This window comes from Danio rerio, chromosome 14, assembly GCF_049306965.1.
Source record: "Danio rerio strain Tuebingen ecotype United States chromosome 14, GRCz12tu, whole genome shotgun sequence".
NCBI classification, from domain to species: Eukaryota; Metazoa; Chordata; class Actinopteri; order Cypriniformes; family Danionidae; genus Danio; species Danio rerio.
In genome coordinates, this window is record NC_133189.1 from 43,059,754 (window position 1) to 43,079,880 (window position 20,127).

Here is a 20,127-nt window from a genome sequence, read left to right on the forward strand (position 1 = left end):
GTTTGTTATGAAAAATTAATTTATGTAAAGCACAAATAAAATAATTAATTGAAGGAATACTGATATATATATATATATATATATATATATATATATATATATATATATATATATATATATATATATATATATATATATATATATATATATAGTTTTAAAAACATAAATATATTTTTATATATTTAATATACTTTTATATAAAGTTTTTTTTTTACTTAAGTTGAAAACAAAGTTATTAATATTATTAATGTTAATAATAGTTATTAATGTTAGTATGCGAGTTAATAACATTCTTCAAAATATCTTCTTCTGTGATCAACAGAAAACAAAACTCATAAAGGTTTGGGAGCACTTTAAGGTGAGTGAATATTAGTAAACATTCATTTTTGGGTGAAGCTTGTTTTTAAACTAAGTAGGAATTTTAAAACGAGCAAACTTCTGAACACAACTGTTGATTTGAAGATATTCAAGGATATTAATGACCACCAACATCAGAAAATTTAAGGATGATATGATAAAAGTGATAAAAGTTTTTAAAGGAAAACCTGGAAGATAAATTCTTATGCGTACTGTTCATTTGTAAAACTGCAGATTTGTGTCTGTATTGTTAAATAACCTGTATGGTTATCAAAACAGTGCCACATTCTTTTTATTAAGTGCCAGCCATTTTTTTTTCTTACTACAAAAGTCATCGGCGGCCGGTTTCCAACATTCTTTAAAATATCTGGTTCTAAGGTCAGCAGAAAAAAACTCCTAGTGAATGCTTAATACTTTTTCATTGTTTAAAGAGAACTATGCCTATTGAAAGACGAGTATGTTCTCAATTTGAAAATACAGATATTTGCAACATAAACATCAGATAATTTAAGCACGATACAAAAAGGTGATTAGAATTTTGAAATGACAAACAAACCTGGAGATACATTTTCTTTTTTTAGATATGCCATATCTCATTGGTGAAAATGCAGATTAGACAGATAATCGTTTTATTTGATTGAACACTTCAATAAAGAACACTCAATAAAATGGTGCCATTTTTGTAACATGATTACAGTAGAGCACAACAAAGAATCAAAGGAATGACAAAAGAGAGATGTCAGTTTTTTTCTTATGTTGAACAAAAAATAAAGTTATTTTAATTCATTTTAGTAACCGCCAGCCGTTGACTTCCATAGTTTTTTATTTATTTTTATTTTTATTATAATTATTACTACAAAACTCAGTGGCTGCTGGATTCCAACATTCTTCAAATAATCTTCTGTGATCAACAGACAAAAATCGAATAAAGGTTTGGATGCACTTGAGAATGAGTAAATCTTAATTTTTTGATGAACTATCTCTATTTAAAGAAGAGCATGTTCTCAGTTTGAAGATATTTGCAACATAAATAATAGAGAATTTTAGCACAACACATAAAGGTGATAGGAATTTTTTGAAAAGACAGAAATCCCTTTTATAGATATGCCACATGCAGCTCATTGATGAACACACAGATTTATGTCTGTAGAGATAGATAATCATTTCATTTGACTGAACGCTTCAATAGAGAACGCTCATCAAAACTCCACCATGAAAGCTCACGTTCTGCTTTGTTTGTAACATGATGTTGTGCTATTCGGACTTCAGTAACGTTGAGAAGCAGTGTGACACATTAACGGCGGCACACTCTTTAAGCATCGTCAGGATATTGTTGGAACAATGTCAGGGTATCGCTGATTGAGTGGTTGAAGTCCGAAAAGATCTATAATTGAAAAGGAGAAAAAGAGAAGATTGTAGCCTGTCAGGCATTCTGATATCTTTTTAATTACATTTCTTTTTCCCGGGAATGTGATGGTTATGATGATAGGCACAGCTCAGCTGCAGAAAGCCGCCTTCATTAAAAAGCAGGATCTTCAAGAACGTACTGTAAGACTAATTAAAATGGGAAAGGGGAAAGCTAGAGAGAGTGCGAATAGGATGGAGGAAAAATCTGCTATGTCTACATAATTACTTTTGCCCTTCATTTGAAGTTATATTTTGCTTGGAAATTCAACCTTGAAATGAAAGCAAAACCCATAAAGGCTGGGAAAATGCTGCTGAGGAACATTTAATGATAAAAGGCAGTGAACGGATTGTGTACCTGACCACGGTTACATCTCTCTCTCTCTTTTTCAAAGAGATTTAGTGACATCTCCGCTGCTAAATTGGCAAAAGTTATGTTTTCAAATGGCAGCGCAAGGCGAAGCAGGAGTGTGATTCCCCTTGAATCTAATTCATTAATTGTTATGCTTCAGAATGTTCGAAAACAGAATAAGGGCATGAGAAATAATTAGGGACCCACAGCATGAGGAGGATGATATTTTAAAATTCAGTTTTCTTGTTTTTAACATCATTATCGGGGCATGTTGAATCATTTCTACCTTTACCCAAGGTAAAAAAAATAAAAAAAAACTAAACTAAAAACGCAATCACCAGTCTGCCGCTTTTACATTAATGTTTTATTATTTGTTTATTTTCTCCTCAACATTTCTCTTTTTAATTTTATTAGTGTTTATTACTTTAATGAGCATCAAAGTCTGGCAATAGTAGAGGTAGTATCTCATGAATATTGTGCGTTTTTTTCTTTTCTGTTTGAAAATCTCTGGGCCCTCAGGAACTGCAGCCCATCTGACACAATTAGGCCAGCGGGAGGCATTTATCAGGTCTTTTGAAGATGCTGCAGAGTTCATTTGATGTAACGATGAGGTCTTCACCTGAAGTGCAGGTTTTGATTTGTCGCTGTGGCGGTTTTCAAGAGCTTACCGCCCCTTCAGATGTCCACAGCTCTTCCACAAACTCCTGCCTGTCAGATGAAAAGCCATTAGGACCTCTGATTATCACCATATGGGTACAATGTAGACAATTTGGACAGTGACAATCTAAAGGGAGATGTTTTTCTGAGACCTGTGGTAGACTTGTGGATACTATTGAAATCTATGTTAGTAAATACATCTATCTATATTTCTGTCTGTGGGTAGCACAGTGTGGTTACCACTGTTGCCTCACAGCAAGAAGGTCGCTGGTTCAAGCTCTGGCTAGATCAGTTGGCATTTCTATGTGGAGTTTGCATGTTCTCCCCGTGTTTGTGTGGATTTCTTCCAGATGCTCCTGTTTCCCTCACAGTCCAAAGACATGCTGTATTGGGTTGGGGTTGGAAGGACATCCACTGCGTAAAACATATGTCAAAACAAAGAAAGAAAGAAAGAAAATGAAAGAGATGATCGGATCAAGTTTTTAAACATTAATTTTCCTTTCCCCTATTTATCAAAAGTAAAGAAAAATCAGATCAATTAAGAACTGTGGTTTAGAAAGAAAGAAAGAAAGAAAGAAAAGAAGATGATCAGATGAATTAAGAGTTGTAATTTAAAATAAAGGAAGGAAGGAAGGAAGGAAGGAAGGAAGGAAGGAAGGAAGGAAGGAAGGAAGGAAGATGATCAGATAAATTAAGAGTTGTAATTTAAAATAAAGAAAGGAAGGAAGGAAGGAAGGAAGGAAGGTAGGAAGGAAGGAAGGAAGGAAGGAAGGAAGGAAGGAAGGAAGGAAAGAAAGAAAGAAAGAAAGAAAGAAAGAAAGAAAAGAAAGAAAGAAAGAAAGAAAGAAAGAAAGAAGGAAGGAAGGAAGGAAGGAAGGAAGGAAGGAAGGAAGGAAGGAAGGAAGGAAGGAAGGAAGGAAGGAAGGAAGGAAAGAAAGAAAGAAAGAAAGAAGATGATCAGATGAATTAAGAGTTGTAATTTCAAATAAAGAAAGGAAGGAAGGAAGGAAAGAAGGAAGGAAGGAAGGAAGGAAGGAAGGAAGGAAGGAAGGAAGGAAGGAAGGAAGGTAGAAAGGCAGGAAGGAAGGAAGGAAGGAAGGAAGGAAGGAAGGAAGGAAGGAAGGAAGGGAGGGAGGAAGGAAGGAAAGAAGGAAAGAAAGAAGATGATCAGATGAATTAAGAGTTGTAATTTAAAATAAAGAAAGGCAGGAAGGAAGGAAAGAAGGAAAGAAGGAAGGAAGGAAGGAAGGAAAGAAGGAAAGAAGGAAGGAAGGAAGGAAAGAAAGAAAGAAAGAAAGAAGATGATCAGATGAATTAAGAGTTGTAATTTAAAATAAAGAAACAAGGGAAGGAAGGAAGGAAGGAAGGAAGGAAGGAAGGAAGGAAGGAAGGAAGGAAGGAAAGAAGATGATCAGATGAATTAAGAGTTGTAATTTAAAATAAAGAAAGAAGGGAAGGAAGGAAGGAAGGAAGGAAGGAAGGAAAGATGATGATCAGAATAATTAAGAGTTGTAATTTAAAATAAAGTAAGGAAGGAAGGGAAGAAGGAAGGAAGGAGGGAAGGAAGGAAGGAAGGAACGAAGGAACGAATGAACGAACGAAGGGAGGAAGGAAGAAAGGAAAGAAGATGATCAGATGAATAAAGAGTTGTAATTTAACATAAAGAAAGGAAGGAAGGAAGGAAGGGAAGGAAGGAAGGAAGGAAGGAAGGAAGGAARGAAAGAAAGAAAGAAAGAAAGAAAGAAAGAAAGAAAGAAAGAAAGAAAGAAAGAAAGAAAGAAAGAAAGAAAGAAAGAAAGAAAGAAAGAAAGAAAGACAGGGAGGGAGGGAGGAAGGAAGGAAGGAAGGAAGGAAGGAAGGAAGAAGGGAGGGAGAGAGAGAGAGAGAGAGAGAGAGAGAGAGAGAGAGAGAGAGAGAGAGAGAGAAAGAAAGAAAGAAAGAAAGAAAGAAAGAAAGAAAGAAAGAAAGAAAGAAAGAAAGAAAGAAAGAAAGAACATTGTCACATGGTAAGAAGCATTGATTCCAGACAATGAAATAATGCCTGCGTCTGTTTCTAAACTCCACCATGGACCCTGATGGAATAAATCTAAGCGCTGTTCATCTGTCAGTGGACATAAGGAGGCTCTGCGGTGTCCAGTATTAGTGAGGCGCGTGATTAAGGTGGACACCGCAGGTTTCTTTGGGTTTCCTGAGGATGTGAGAGGATCTCCTCAGATGCTGAGATCAGCGTTGGTCAACCCTACTGAATGCCAGCTCACTGAACAAACCTTGACCCGTTCAGTCATGTAGTGCTTAGTGCTGGAGGTATTGATAGTCATGGCTCAGGCCAGATGGCATGAGGAGACTTTATTTTGTTTTTTTGCTTGTTTTTATTGCACTAACTTTGATAGAACTTTACCCAAAGTGAAGAATTGCTAAATTTTGTTAGATCAAGCTAAGAGTTCACTGCTCTTTTCTTTACAGAATATATAAGTTCAATCAAAACACTGTTACTTCTCTTGTAGATGCAAATATAATTTAAAGTTTTATACTTTTAAGAAATGTCAACATTTATGTATGATGCATTTTTACAGTCACTTAATAGTATTGTTAATGCATTAGCATGGACATATAACTCATTTAAAATGTATAGATTATATATAAAACTGAAACTGGTGTTTTTATAGATATAATATTATTATAATATATGTATATGTATAGACCATTTCAATGTCATTGGCCAATCAACATGTCCTGTTTCTTATAAAACTATTTCATAAATGTAACGAGACAATTTAATCATAATGTTAAAACAGCTATCATAACATTATTTATCAATATGTGGCTCTTTTTGAATTCTCGGAAGCTATAGAAACGAAAAATGCACAACAGGAAATTTGTTGGGATCATTGTTTTTTGTTTACATCCCACAAAATGGTCAATAATACATATACAGTCAATATGTTTATTATTATACTTGAGATAAGCTAAACAATAAATAAACTAAAATACTAACTTTATTTAAATGAAATTATTAAAAATAGAAAGCTAAAATCTGACAATATATTCTATAATAATAATATAATATAATATAATATAATATAAAACATGAAACTCAAAAACTGAATAAAAAACTGTCTATTCATCTATCCATCCTTTTATTAGCTTCTGCTCACAAAGGAAACATTTATTCAGTCAAAAATACAGAATCATGGAGTAATATTGTAAAAAATGACTTTTGTTACTTGTTGTGTTATCATGTAACATTTACAGATTAGTTTAGATTCAGATTTATTTACACTGACACATCTGCTCTAAGTGATATTTATTTATTTATTTTTTTCATATGTTACAATTAATTATTTTTTTTGGAGATTCCAGAGCTACTAGCTATCAAACATTGTGTTTTAATCATATAAAATGTATAAATGTATGTATGTTTTTGTATTAGGGCTGGGCGAAATGGCAGAAATGCAATCTCGATAATTATTTTATATATTGATTGATACAGTGCATCCGGAAAATATTCATAGCGCTTCACTTTTCCACATTTAAATGTTAACACTTTACAATAAGGTTCATTAGTTAATGCATTTACTAACATGAAATAATCATGAACAACACATGTACAGCATTTATTAATCATAATTAAACATTTACTAATGTATTATTAACATCCAAGTCCATGCTTGTTAACATTAGTTAATGCACCATGAGTTAACGTAAACTAACAATGAATAACTGTATTTTCATTAACTAATGTTAATTAACACGAACAAATACAGTACTAAATGTATTGTTCATTGTTTGTTCATGTTAGTAAATGCATTAATTAACATTAACTAATGAACCTTATTGTAAAGTGTGACCGCTTTATTCCAAAACGGATTCAATTCATTTATTTCCTCAAAATTCTACAAACAATACCCTATAATGCGAAAAAATATTTTTTTAAATTGTTGCAAATTTATTAAAAATAAAAAACCTGAAAATGTACATAAGCATTCACAGCCTTTGCTCAATACTTTGTTGATGCACATTTGGCAGCAATTACAGTCTCAAGTCTTTTTGAATATGATGCCACAAGCTTGGCACAACTGTCTTTGGGAATGTTTGCCCATTCCTCTATGCAGTACCTCTCAAGCTCTATCAGGTTGGATGGAAAGCAATGATGTACAGCCAATTTTAGAATTCTCCTGAGATGTTCAATAGGATTTAGGTATGGGCTCTGGCTGGGCCACTCAAGGACATTCACCGAGTTGTTGTGAAGCCACTCCACTGATATTTTGGCGGTGTGCTTTGGGTCATTGTCCTGCTGGAAGATGCACCATCGCCCCAGTCTGAGGTCAAGAACACTCTGAAGCAGGTTTTCATTTAGGATGTCTCAGTACATTGCAGCATTTATATTTCCCTCTGTCCTGACTAGTCTTCCATTTACTGCTGCTGAAAAACATCCCCACAGCATGATGATGGTATTCCTGGTGATAAGCGGTGCCTGCTTTTCTCCAAACTTAACGCCTGGCATTCACTCCAAAGAGTTTAATTTTAGTCTCATCAGACCAGAGAATTTAGTTTCTTATGGTCTGAGAGTCCTTCAGATGCCTTTTGGCAAATTCCAGGATGGGAGTGGCTTCCGTCTGGCCACTCTACCATACAGGCCTAAATGGTGGATTGCTGCACAGATGGTTGTCCTTCTGTAAGGTTCTTCTCTCTCCACAGAAGAACGCTGGAGCTCAGACAGAGTGACCATCAGGTTATTGATCACTTCCCTGACTAAGGCCCTTCTCCCCTGCTTAATTTAGATGGCCGGCCAGCTGTAAGAAGAGCCCTGTTGGTTTTAAACGGTTTAAGAAACCCTGGGCAAAACTGCAAATGGAGTGATGACGCGTCAGTCTCTCATTATTATTCATAGCTGAGATTTCTCATTTCATGATAAGACCCTGCTGCTTAATTATTCATGAGAGCCCTTGTTTTCCGAAGGCAAAGCAGACCTGCCAAGCTGGGAGACCCAATGACCAGGTCAGATCGCGTCTGCACGGCACGAGTCGTATGTGTTTGTTTCCATGATCCACAAGGTTTGTTGCATGTTTTCCCCCGTGATGCTGTTAGGGCCGATACAGCAAAGCTGTTGGTTTGCAGCAAGTATTTTTGTCGGTAGAGCCCACAGAGCTCAACACCCATCTCTGAGCATTTTTTGAAAAACTTCTGAGGTAGACTTGACCTGAAACGGGGGTTTCATGGCCCTTTAAACATCTTCCACTTACAGATGATGAAGGCCACTGTGCTCACTGGAACATTCAGGGCTGCAGAAAATTTTCTGTAACCTTCCCCAGCCTTGTGCAATCCTGTCTTCCTTTGTCTTCATGCTTGGTTTGTGCTTTGACATGCACTGTCAACCCTGGGACCTTATAGACAGATAGACAGGTGTATGCCTTTTTCAAATCATGTCCACATGTGATTTTTCAGTTTTTTTTTTTTTTTTTTAATAAATTTGCAACAATTTAAAAACGTTGTCATTATGGGCTATTGTGTGTAGAATTTTGAGGAAATAAATTAATTTAATCCATTTTAGAAAAAAGTTGTAACATAAAAAGTGAAGTGCTATGAATACATGCACTATATATATATATATATATATATATATATATATATATATATATATATATATATATATATATATATATATAAAGAGTATCCCAACAATAACTGCAGCCACACAGATTAGACACTTAATTAAATAACATTTTATTATATTGTATATTAACAAAAACATATCACATTACTTAGATTTATTGCAGATTCAGTTTTTATGTAATATACTTATCATGTACAGTATAAAATATAAAAACAATAATAAAATAAAATAATAATAAATAATAATAAAAAACTTTAATAAGTTCATTTACTAAAACAACTATAACGATAATAAAATATAATTACAGTACACTAACAAAAATACTTATAGCGTTTTCAAATACATAATTCTTTTGAAAGCAATGTTTAACTTAATTAAAACGGTAAAAACATTCATCATTAAAATAAACAAGTGCTGGTTGTAAAGTGAATCGGGCTCGCTTATCAATACTGGGTGACGTAGCATATCTCTAATATCAACACCATTGCGGATTCCTGTTGCGGCATATGTCTGCGGTGGGATTGTCTTGTATCAGTATTGAGTAAAAACGTGCAAAGCTTATCATCATTATCAACATCTATTTTATCATGATTTGACTTAATATCATTTATCGACCCAGCCCCATTATTTATATTGTATAATACTTCAATTATTTATTTTAACTATTTTATCTCAGTCCACCATTAATTTTTAAGGTAAAAAATGCCAATTTGAGATCATTTGCCTAAAAAAATGCCTCTACACAACCAACTTGTGAATATTACAGTGAATTAATTATTCTTTGATAAGAACTACACAAATGTCCCTGTCTCCTCCATATCGCAGTTTTTCGCATGTGCACAACACCTGCATGATAGAATACGACGCATTCACACATACTCACACACGAATTCATAAGAGGGTGCCATCGCCTTCCTAAAACTCGGCAAGCCAGATGGATCCAGTCTCATCCTCCACCCCCAACACTTGTCAGAAGAGTGCTTACAGTCTTCACAGACCAGTAATCTTGTGAAAGCGAGGCAGGTTACTGCTGGCATCATGTGTCACTTTGGGTAAAGTTGCTGTTGATTTTCACCCATATTCTTTTTTCCTCCGTCTGAGGAGAGGCGTGTTACTGTCATTGCCAGCTGTGGTGGCTCAAAACTCTCTCTCTCAAAAAAAAGAAAAAGATTTCATCTAATGGCTGAGGATGTTGCTCTCTGAAGCCTGTTATCGCAGCCACAAAAGAGCTTAATAACAGAGATTTCATTTATGACTCTTGTTTCCTTTCAGACCATACACTGGCATCCCGGAGGAAATACACTCTGATTACTGCTGTCATAAATTACACGTATTGAATTATAAAAATGCCCGTATTTTTCTATCTGGATGGGGCTTTTTTAGATTATTACTATAATGACTGTAGTGAGCAGTCAGAGATATTTCTTTTCTCTCTCTCTCTATTTCCCTCGCCCAAGTTGCGGCCCCCAATTTTTCACTTCCCGCTCTGTGAAGAAAGCTGTGACCAGGCATTTGCATCTGAGAAGTGTATAATGACATGTGGGACACGTAAAATACGATTCCCAGTCACACAAAGAATAAAAAACGAGGGGCGAGGAGTTCACGCTTTCTTAATTAGTTTGCAGTATATGCGTAATTACGGCTGAATTTTAAAACGCACTTAAGGCGTTCTTCGCTATGTTCGGGATCTAGTTCAAGGATGTCCTGCAGATACACTGTACAATCAATCCAGTGTTAATCGACTGCCATAATGTAATTACTCCTTATATCCACACACAATGAATAGCCGTTTACAAGGCTCAGAGGTGCAGGCGGAGATTACATTAGTGCGCATGTAAAGGCTGACGCAATGTGTGATGTTACTGTAAGTGTGTAAGTGATCAATATGAGCATTGTGTTTCGTCTCTGGTAAAACGACAGAGGCTTTAAATAAAAATCCTGTAACACAAAGAAGGGAGTTCCTCCCAATCCACCTTCCCCTGCGCCCCTGGCTTTGAATTTCAAGCATCTATGAGCAAGTCCTTCTACGTTTTTTTTCCTTGGAATGTTATAACAAATAACCAACTTAGAAATATACTCAATAATAGGATTCAATCCAATTTAATGCTTGTGCAGTTTGCTCCCAGCCTGATGATGTAATCTCTTGCCCACTCTATTGCTAAATCTGGCAATAAATAAATAACCTGCCAGGGAGAATTTGGGAATTGTTGTTAGTTAGGCTCGGGTGATTCAGGTGGTTATTGGATGTACACGAGCGGATCAGTGCGTATTTCTCATCTGGCGAGGTGAGGGATAAATGCCTTTGCTTGGGAAAAGAGAAAAGGTGGAAAGCAGGGAATGAAGCAATGATTCCATCTGAACAAAAAGAATGTTTTTTTTTTTTACTTGATGGTTTAAAGGAATAGTTCACCGAAAAATTCAAAATTGTGCCATCATTTGCTCACGAATAATTCTTAACTGACTTTCTATTTGTCCGTGGAGCACAATTTTTTCAGACGTTTAGCAGAATGTTTGAACTGCTCAGTTGCACACTTTGAAAGACAAAATTTCACAGTCCATATGTGAAGTTGAACACCACACTAATGATAGTATTGAATCCGTTTGCTAAAATAATAAATCTAGAGTAAGTTGCAGACTAGACAACTTAATTGCAGTAGCATAATAGTATTTTGTTTTGTTTTGTTTTTTTAATGATCTGCCGATGAGAACAGAAGTGTAGCAGTTTTTTTTTTATTTTCACATTGTCTACTGCAGTCCATAAACCAGTATAATTTCAAACAAATGTTACTTAAAGGGATAGTTTACCCGAAAATAAAAATGTACTCACTATTTACTCACTATTCAAGTGGTTCCGAACCTTTAAGAGTTTCTTTATTCTGTTGAACACAAAAGAAGATATTCTGAATAAATTATTTATGGACGCCAATGTTTACAGGTTTTCAGCTTAATAAAAGCTTTGAACCACTTGTGGGTAATTAAAGTAAATTTTAATTTAGGGTTGAACTATCCCTTTAAGGCAGAGATGTCCAAACTCGGTCCTGAAGAGCCGGTATTCTGGAGAGTTTGGCTGTTTCTCAATTCCAAGAACGCTGATATACTCGTATAATATACTCGTGCTCTTGTGGAGACCGTTCTTGCCAGAACAGAGGATGCATCGTGTGAGAAATTAGATGCTGCATTCTTCCTGATGGTCCTTTACATGCTTTTAATGAAAAATTATTTAAACATCGCAGCATTCACACAATGATTTATTTATTTATTATTTTCCCCTTTTCACAATATATACAACGCATAAAGACTTAAAACTATTAGGTTTAGAAATGTGTTGAAAAAATCTTCTTTCCGTGAAACAGAAAATGGGGGAAAAATAAACAGGGGCCAACAATGCTGACTTCAACTGTATGTATATATATATATATATATATATATATATATATATATATATATATATATATATATATATATATATATATATATATATATATGTTGCACAATACAAATTAAACAAATTTTAATACAAATTTCAGCAAATAAACAATTATGTTTATGCCTTTATAAAGATTTTTGAGGTAATGTTTACTTTCACCGACTTTTAGGGAAACTCCTGAGATAAATAAGTTATATGTCCGAACTTTAACAAGAAATCTATACAAAATACTGCGCTTTCCACCTCAGTTATTCAGCCGCAATTCCTTCTGGGACTTCATGAGCAAGTTATGCTCTCAAGTCTGCATTGATGCATCCTCGATGTTAAGAACACATCCGGGAACTTTCACGCATCCTTCGTTCTTGCGGTCTTGGGTTTTGAAACTAAACTTTGGCAGTTGATGATGACGTTACGTGACAACATGAGGAGGCAAGATCGCTGAAGAACACATATTGAGAAATAGCCCTTAACTCCAACCCTAATCAAACACACCTGAGCTAATCAAGCTCTTACTAGATATACTAGAAACTTCCTGACAAGTGTGTTGAAGCAAGTTGGAGTTAGACTCCAAGTTGGAGTTAGTTTGGTAAGGTATGCTTTTTTGCCCATAAAATCATGGCACAAACACAAATCACATTGTAAGATGAATTTAAATACTCACATACCAAAATGTAGCATTCGAAAGTGTACCTTCTAGAAATATACATGCAACAAGGTTAGCTACAAAACATATTCAGCATTTTCTTTCACAGCATCTTTTGTTGTGTTTTGGGCTGCACAAGCTGTTAGTAATTCTAGCCCAATCAAATTTGTGATCAGTAAGTGACTGCATTTTTTAAAAGTGCAGTATGTACGTTTGACACCCAGTGGTTGAACTAGGTATTGCACTCCTGGATCAAAGCAAACGCATGCCTAGGTTGCCAGATTAAGGACAGGAGCGGGAGATTGAAAACATTTTCTAAATAAAAGCAACTGCACCCGATAAAAAGAATGTTTTCCATATTAAAAGGAGTTTTTGTTATAATCAACAACTTGAACTGATATATTGGAAACGGCTTCTATTTCACACAGATGAACAACAGAAAACTGACAATGATCACCTCAGGTACACCTCAGGAGTTTGAATGTCAGTTTACATGACATTTCTTGCCATACTACTGAAAGCAGCAGCAGATGAAATTGAACTTTAGAACTAAACTCATAGCAAAGCAGTGGTGCAGTAGGTAGTGCTGTTGCCTCTCAGCAAAAAGGTTGCTGGTTCGATCCTCGGCTCAGTTGGCGTTTCTGTGTGGAGTTTGCATGTTCCGGGAGCACTCGGTTTTCTCCAGGTGCTCCAGTTTCCCCCACAGTCTAAAGACATGCGGTACAGGTGAATTGGGTCGGCTAAATTGTCCGTAGTGTATGAGTGTGTGTGAATGAGTGTTTGTGAATGTTTCTTAAAGTTCATTCTGCTGTGGCGACACCAGATTAATAAAGGGACTAAGCCGACAATCGAATAAATGATGAACAAAACTTATATCAGTGATTAAGCATCTGCATTTTGTAATGTTAAATAAGTTTAATATGTCTTAATTAGATTATGAATCTTACTATTTTATGAGTGAGTGCATATTCTGTGCTTCTGAATGACTGTATTTTAATTTCTGTCGTGTTTCTTCTGCATGGTGCAAGCAACCAAATTAGCGTGTATTGCGCCAGGTGTATGATAGGGCCCTGAATCTGTGTGTCATTTCGGAGTTTGCTACTGTCCACCGAAGGTCGCATGCCGGACACGGATGCATGCTTTGAGATCCTTTCTGAATTGAATAAATATAACATGCAGTTTTCCTCCTGGGCAACACTGGGTGCTGACATTTAATTGGCTAAACTGGCATTGGGCTGGTTAAAATTACCAAAACAAAGACACCGTTCTGGCACACAAAACACAGTTTCAAAGCAAAATATCTGACTTAAGCATTGTGTTTCAGATAAACAAATATATTTACTTGCCATGTTTTTTAAATATCTGCCAACATATTATGGTATTTTTATGCTTTGGAAGAGTCAATAACTTACATACAGCACCTTTAAGTAATCTACCCAGCACTGCATGTATTCATTCATTCATTTGCTTTTTCATCTACACTCAATTTCATACCACATCCCCTAAAGGTACATATATAAGAAAGACATAAATGTATTTTGTGTAGGAATACAGAGCCTGCACTCTCAGCTGTCATTGCTATTCCTCTGGCAGAGAGGATGATGGGATGCGTCTATCACATATTAGACGTGTGTCACTCATATTGGACACAATCCAATTTGGAATCCATTCAGAGGTCGTCTAAACCGTACTCTGAGACTTGTGTTTTGCGTATTTATGCTTTTTGAAGTCTCAAATTTCAGTCTCAGTCTGGTTTCCATAAGCTGAAAGAATCACATCTACATTTATGTTTACATCACTGCAATGCATGATCAATAATAGAAATGCAAAAGAAATATAGACCTTTCTCAGTTTGTAAAAATTTACCTTCAACCAAAATTATAATTTCCAACCATCCAAGTAATCAGCAGTTTGAGAATATAGTCACGTCTCTTTGGTGCATAATTGAAACGCAGGTCATAATTACGGCCCACTACTTACACACTGTGACACTATGGCAGGCGCCGCCACCATCTCACAATTACACAAACATACGCTTGTCTGCTTCTGTTATTATCACTCATTACCTAAGACTCGAATGTCTGCGTTAATTACTGACTGTCATCGCGCCGAGCCCATTCTTGCCCATCACTCCAGCCCTTGGGGTCCTTATCCGCGTAATCCATGCTAAGACAGGAGTGTGTCCGTGGGCGCTGATCCGGGTTGTCAGAGCTTAAATGACAGCCGCATGCCTGTAAGATCCAGTGGGATTGAAATGGTTGACAGTTCAGAGTCCACTAAGAGACGTGACCGTGCCATTCATTTCTCCTACTGGGGATTCCCCTGGCAGGCAGGTATGGAAATGGATTATTTGTGTACAGAAACTTTGGAGAAGGAAGGGAAGATAATGGCATAAACGCATAATATAAACACCAATTTGTTCTGGAGGCTTGGTGGATATAGTCTAATAATGAGGCATTGATTGTGTTTTTTATGGATTTTTAAATTTTTTTTATTTGTGTGAGCCTGTTAAGTATGATGAGCGGGCACATAATAGTGCTGTTTATCAGTAAATAATGGTGAAAGATCTTAGCGAAGGCTCATTGATTTCAAAAATCAGAAGGGATGTTTAACAAAAGTCGTGTATATACCCCTTTATTTACTGCTTTTATTGAACTGTTTATCCAACCAACAAACTTCTTCTGGTGTTGCAAGAATCCTGGAGCCTAACAATGGCCTATTCCTGACTCACACGGTGCAATTTTTTAATAATACTTTTATGATTGTAGCTAGTCAGACTGTTCTTATATAATCCCCACGTCAGATTGAAGATCTCAGATATAACAATGTCAGACTGAAAAAAAATGCCCAAAATACCATATCCCTATAAATAATGATAGGAAAGTTTGTCTATTAAAGCATAGTCTGAGCAAACGACTCTTATGAACTGCTTTGTTTTAGTGAATCATACAGTAGCCTTCATACCTCTATGGTCTAAAATATTCAAATGTTCGAATATGATCCCCCTGTCAGACTGAAGATCTCAGAAATCACAATATCAGACTGAAAAGAAATGCCCAAAATACCAAATCCCTATTAATAATTCCCAACCCAGGCTCATTCTGTTTCTAGAGAGAGCCAACTACATCCCAGAAGCTTTTTTTTTTCTTCTTCAGTATTGTTTATTTTTATTTATTTATTTATTTATTTATTTATTTTTTTTCCGTGATTCTAGCAGAGGCTGCTGTGTACACTTTTTGAAACCACAAATTTCTCTGGCGAGTCCAATTTGCACCTGCTATCAACAAGTAAATCCACCAGAGGCCGCTGTCAACTAACAGATTAACTGACTGACTGACCGACTGATCCCTCCACCCACACTCTTCCCTAAACCCAACCGACAGAGTTTTGAAAAGCAATCCAGAAAAAGAAAAGCCCTCTCCTGAATTTTACTACGTTTTCAAATTTGACCACTTTCTCACACTGTTTTTTACTTGTTTATTTTAATTTTTTTACGGCTTTTGTTTTTGTCTTACTTGCTTTCTGGAACCGTTCATCACCAGACTCGAACCCCGTCGTCATGTTCAATCCTGCTCTGCGTATTTGAATCGCTGACGTTCATTGAAAAAAAAATATTCAAAGATGATTTCTTGGATTTAAGTTTTTTTTGTTTGTTTTTTTTTTGTTTTGTTTTTTTAATAATAAAATGATGATGATGTATTGAGTATTATTATTATTATAATTATTATTATTCAATTATTAATATGATTTAATTATTAATTTGATTTGTTTGTTTAAATTCAGCACAAATAAATTGTTTGCAACAGTCTTGCAGGCATCCTTTTAGTTGGTAACAGAGGAAAAGCCGTCCATACGGAGGTAAGCAATCTGCTGGTAAGACGAAATGCAGCCAAACGTACTTCTGGCTACATAATTTGCAATCTCCAGAAATGTATATAGGGCTACATTTTCAGAATGAGCCTGTGTTGGCGATTCCGTATCATATTTGCAAAAAAAAAATTATTTTAACTTATTTTGTCCATTTTTGAGGGTTGCTCTTGTTTGCTTTTTCATAGTAATAACAGACAGCAAACAAAACATGGACGGTTGATTGCAGTAAGGAAAGCATATTATGTTGTCATTCATCCTTGACACAACATTAATAGCCATTATTGCAGTGAAATATTTAACAACCCCTACCCCAGACATCATCATTTTTAAACAAATATACTCATGCATTCATGCAACCCCATAATTTTTTTTTAGATCCACCTCTGCATTGACCATACACTTTTATCCAACATTACCTACAAATAAAGAAATACCATTGTGAGTTATACACAGTTGCAAAGATTGCAATATACTGTACAAATATTACAAATAAAACATTTTACAAAAGTCATCAGGCTACTTTCAATACAGCTTGAATTATCCAAATGTGAAATATTCTACCGTATGCAAACAAACACAAGAGAGCAATCAACATTTAAGTCTTGAACACACATCGCCAACCTGATTTCACCAAGTAGGGCACGTTCCTGGATTAACATCTATGTTGATGCTGGAACAACATTCCAATCAGCGAATCAGAATTAAGAGATACGTTTACTGTTTATGTAAAGTTAAGCTTACGGTTAGGTTTATCCACATCTACAAGATTGTTATCCAACTAGTAGTCCCCTCTGATTTTGGGAATAATATACAGTTATTGTTGGAATTAGGGGTAGGGAATTAGTATGGATTACAATTTTGTATAAAAATGATGTTCCAGGATTGCATCGTACTTGGCAAAATCAATAACATTTTCAGACAAGACAAATGTGGCTGTGTTGGTTTCTCCAAGGTGCCATATTTTACTTTATTCTTATTTTCCCTGGTAGGACTGGTTTGAAAATATTGCTTTCATCTCTTGGGTTATTGAAGATGAGTGGGCATAAGTTGAGGCCAGGAGCACAAGGAACGGGCCTAAAGTGTGCAGTGCAGTCTCTTCACACCATGAACGGTTTGCCACTAAATCACTTGATAGCTGTACCTCTAATGGGGTTCATGAATCTGAGGTCTCAGAAGTGCTCACTTACGAGGAGGAACACTACAAGTGGTAGATGGAGGAGAAAGGAGAAAGCCAAAGCAATGCCGGCTGCACTTTGTCCCATCTCCACATCGCTTCCTTTGACAAATAATGTTCCTACCTCGGTCACATCAGCGACGGGGAGAAAATCCCATTAGCGGAGGGAGGGGAGAGAACAGCAATAGTTTTCATGTTTCGTTTTCACTCTCATGCTCTTTTTCATTTCCTCCATTGATAGAGGAGCATAAAAATAAAAACCACTTTAGCCTGTGCCGCCGGGGCTGGGATAGCATGTTATAATCAAATCATTACTTTTATTAATGTTCGGATGGCTTTTTAATAGATATGCTTCAGTGTGTCATTCCTTTCTCTCATCAGTTCTCGGTGGTCTTTTTCTTTTGTTTGTCTTTTTTTATATTTTCTGTTGTAAGCCCATAGGATATCTGTCCTAAGGAGAGAAATGTAGGGTGCCGGGGAAGCATTTGGTGATATTTCTGCCACCCTCTCAACACATCCCTCTTCATAATTTGTTTTCAAGACCAATGTTCTGCCCTGCCATACAATCGTGGTGAAGCAGTTTTCTTGCTCCGGCTTCCGTTCTCTTGTTTCCTACAATTCTGCTTTTTTTTCAACAAAGGTAAAGATGCTCTAACAGAAGTAGCTTGTGTTTGCAAATGGCATTAACAGAAATCCCATTATTCAACATGACAACAAGTCTCAGATCGCAAAGTATTATGAAGCCCAATTAGAGATGGTTATACTTTTTTTTCCATACAGGTAAAACATACGCTAACATTTTAGTTTAACAACCAGTAATACCTATGATGGATAATTACTGTATGTGACTATTGTTAAAATATTGATTGTTTATTTACTGTATATTCAGCATGATCTTATTCTATATACCTAATCCAGATAACTATTACCTTAAACATTGATACACTGCTAGTTATTTGTTTATTGACCTGAGTTATTGGCCTAAAAGTTATAAGTATGGTTTGTTTAAAGCGAGAATTGTACCTTAAAATAAATTGTGACCACAACATTAGCACATGTTGTCTTTTTTGTGTGTCAGTTTAGTTTAAAGGACACCTATTTTACCCCCTTAACAATATGTAAGATACGCCTTTGGTCACTAAAGAACGTGTCTGTAAATTTTCAGCTCAAAATACACATCAAATAATTTCTTATAGCCTCCAGAATCTGCCCATTTTGGTGTTTGAGTGTTTTGTAGCTGTTTTTGTCTACCTGTCTTTAAATGCAAATGATCTGCTTCTCTCCACCCACCGCTCCAACAAGCTTGTCTGCTTCTCATCATGAAACACTTCAGATAAACAGCAGTCAGTAATAGAGACGGACACGGATGAAGCTGAAACAAGGTCACTAGTCAAAAATACCAAGTAAGTTTCTTCGGATGAGACGTTAAACCGAGGTCCTGACTATCTGTGGTCATTAAAAATCCTGTGGCACCTGAACGAGCAGAGGTGTAACCCCGGTGTCCTGGTCAAAGTCCCTCTATAGGCCCTTACGATCATGGCCTCTCAATCATCCCCTTCCACCGAATTGGCTCTACCACTGTCTCTCCACTCCTCCAATAGCTGGTGTGTGGTGACCACACTAGCGCCGTTGTCCTGTGGCATCCAAGTTGATGCTGCACACTGGTGGTGGTGTGGAGAGACCCCCCCTCATGATTGTGAAGCGCTTTGGGTGTATGGCCACACACAATAAATGCACTATATAAATACACATTACATTACAAGTTTATTTCATGTATTTGTGGTGGAGTTAATTCAAGCCTTTCTGAATTGATGAGTCATACACAGTGTTGGGCAATAGTACCTACTAGCTTAACTACATTTCTCAGGAGTGTGGTGGTAGCGTCGCTACTTTCTAAATCAAATAGCTTTTTAGTAGTGAAGCATTATTATTATTCAAGTAGTGCAGTAACGTCCACTCAAACTAACCGTCTACTGTAAAACCCAATAAGTTATGCAGGAAACTGATTGCTACAAACCATTTAAATCACAGGTGTCAAACTCAGTTCCAAAAGGGCCACAGCTCTGCACAGTTTAGTTCCAACCCTAATTAAACACACCTGATCAAACTAATTGAGTCCTTCAGGCTTGTTTGAAACCTACAGGTACATGTGTTGGAGCAGGGTTGGAACTAAACTGTGCAGGGCTTCGGCCCTTTTGGAACTGAGTTTGACACCTGTGAGTTAAATGGTTTGTAGGAATCAGTTTTCTGCAACTCAAACAATGGTTTGAGTTGTTTAACTTATTGGGTTTTACAGTTTAAATTAAACCAATCTATATGAGCCGTTAACCTACTCTAAGTTGAAGTAATGAAGTGTTTAATGAACTCATTACCTTCAACACTGAGTTCAGAACTCTTTTCAAATGAGTAGAATTAACTTTCAGTAAATTGAGTTAACTACACATTTTATTTGAAAAAGTTGACTGTTGGGTTTTACAGTGTAATAATAAGTTACAAACAAGAAGTTTATAGAGCTAAAAGCCATAGCTAATGGTGTGTTAATAGTAAGAATTGTATTTTATAGAAAAGTGGCATAACAAATAATTTGTAACCTTAAAGTGGCAAAAACTTTTTCAGATTCACTTTAGGT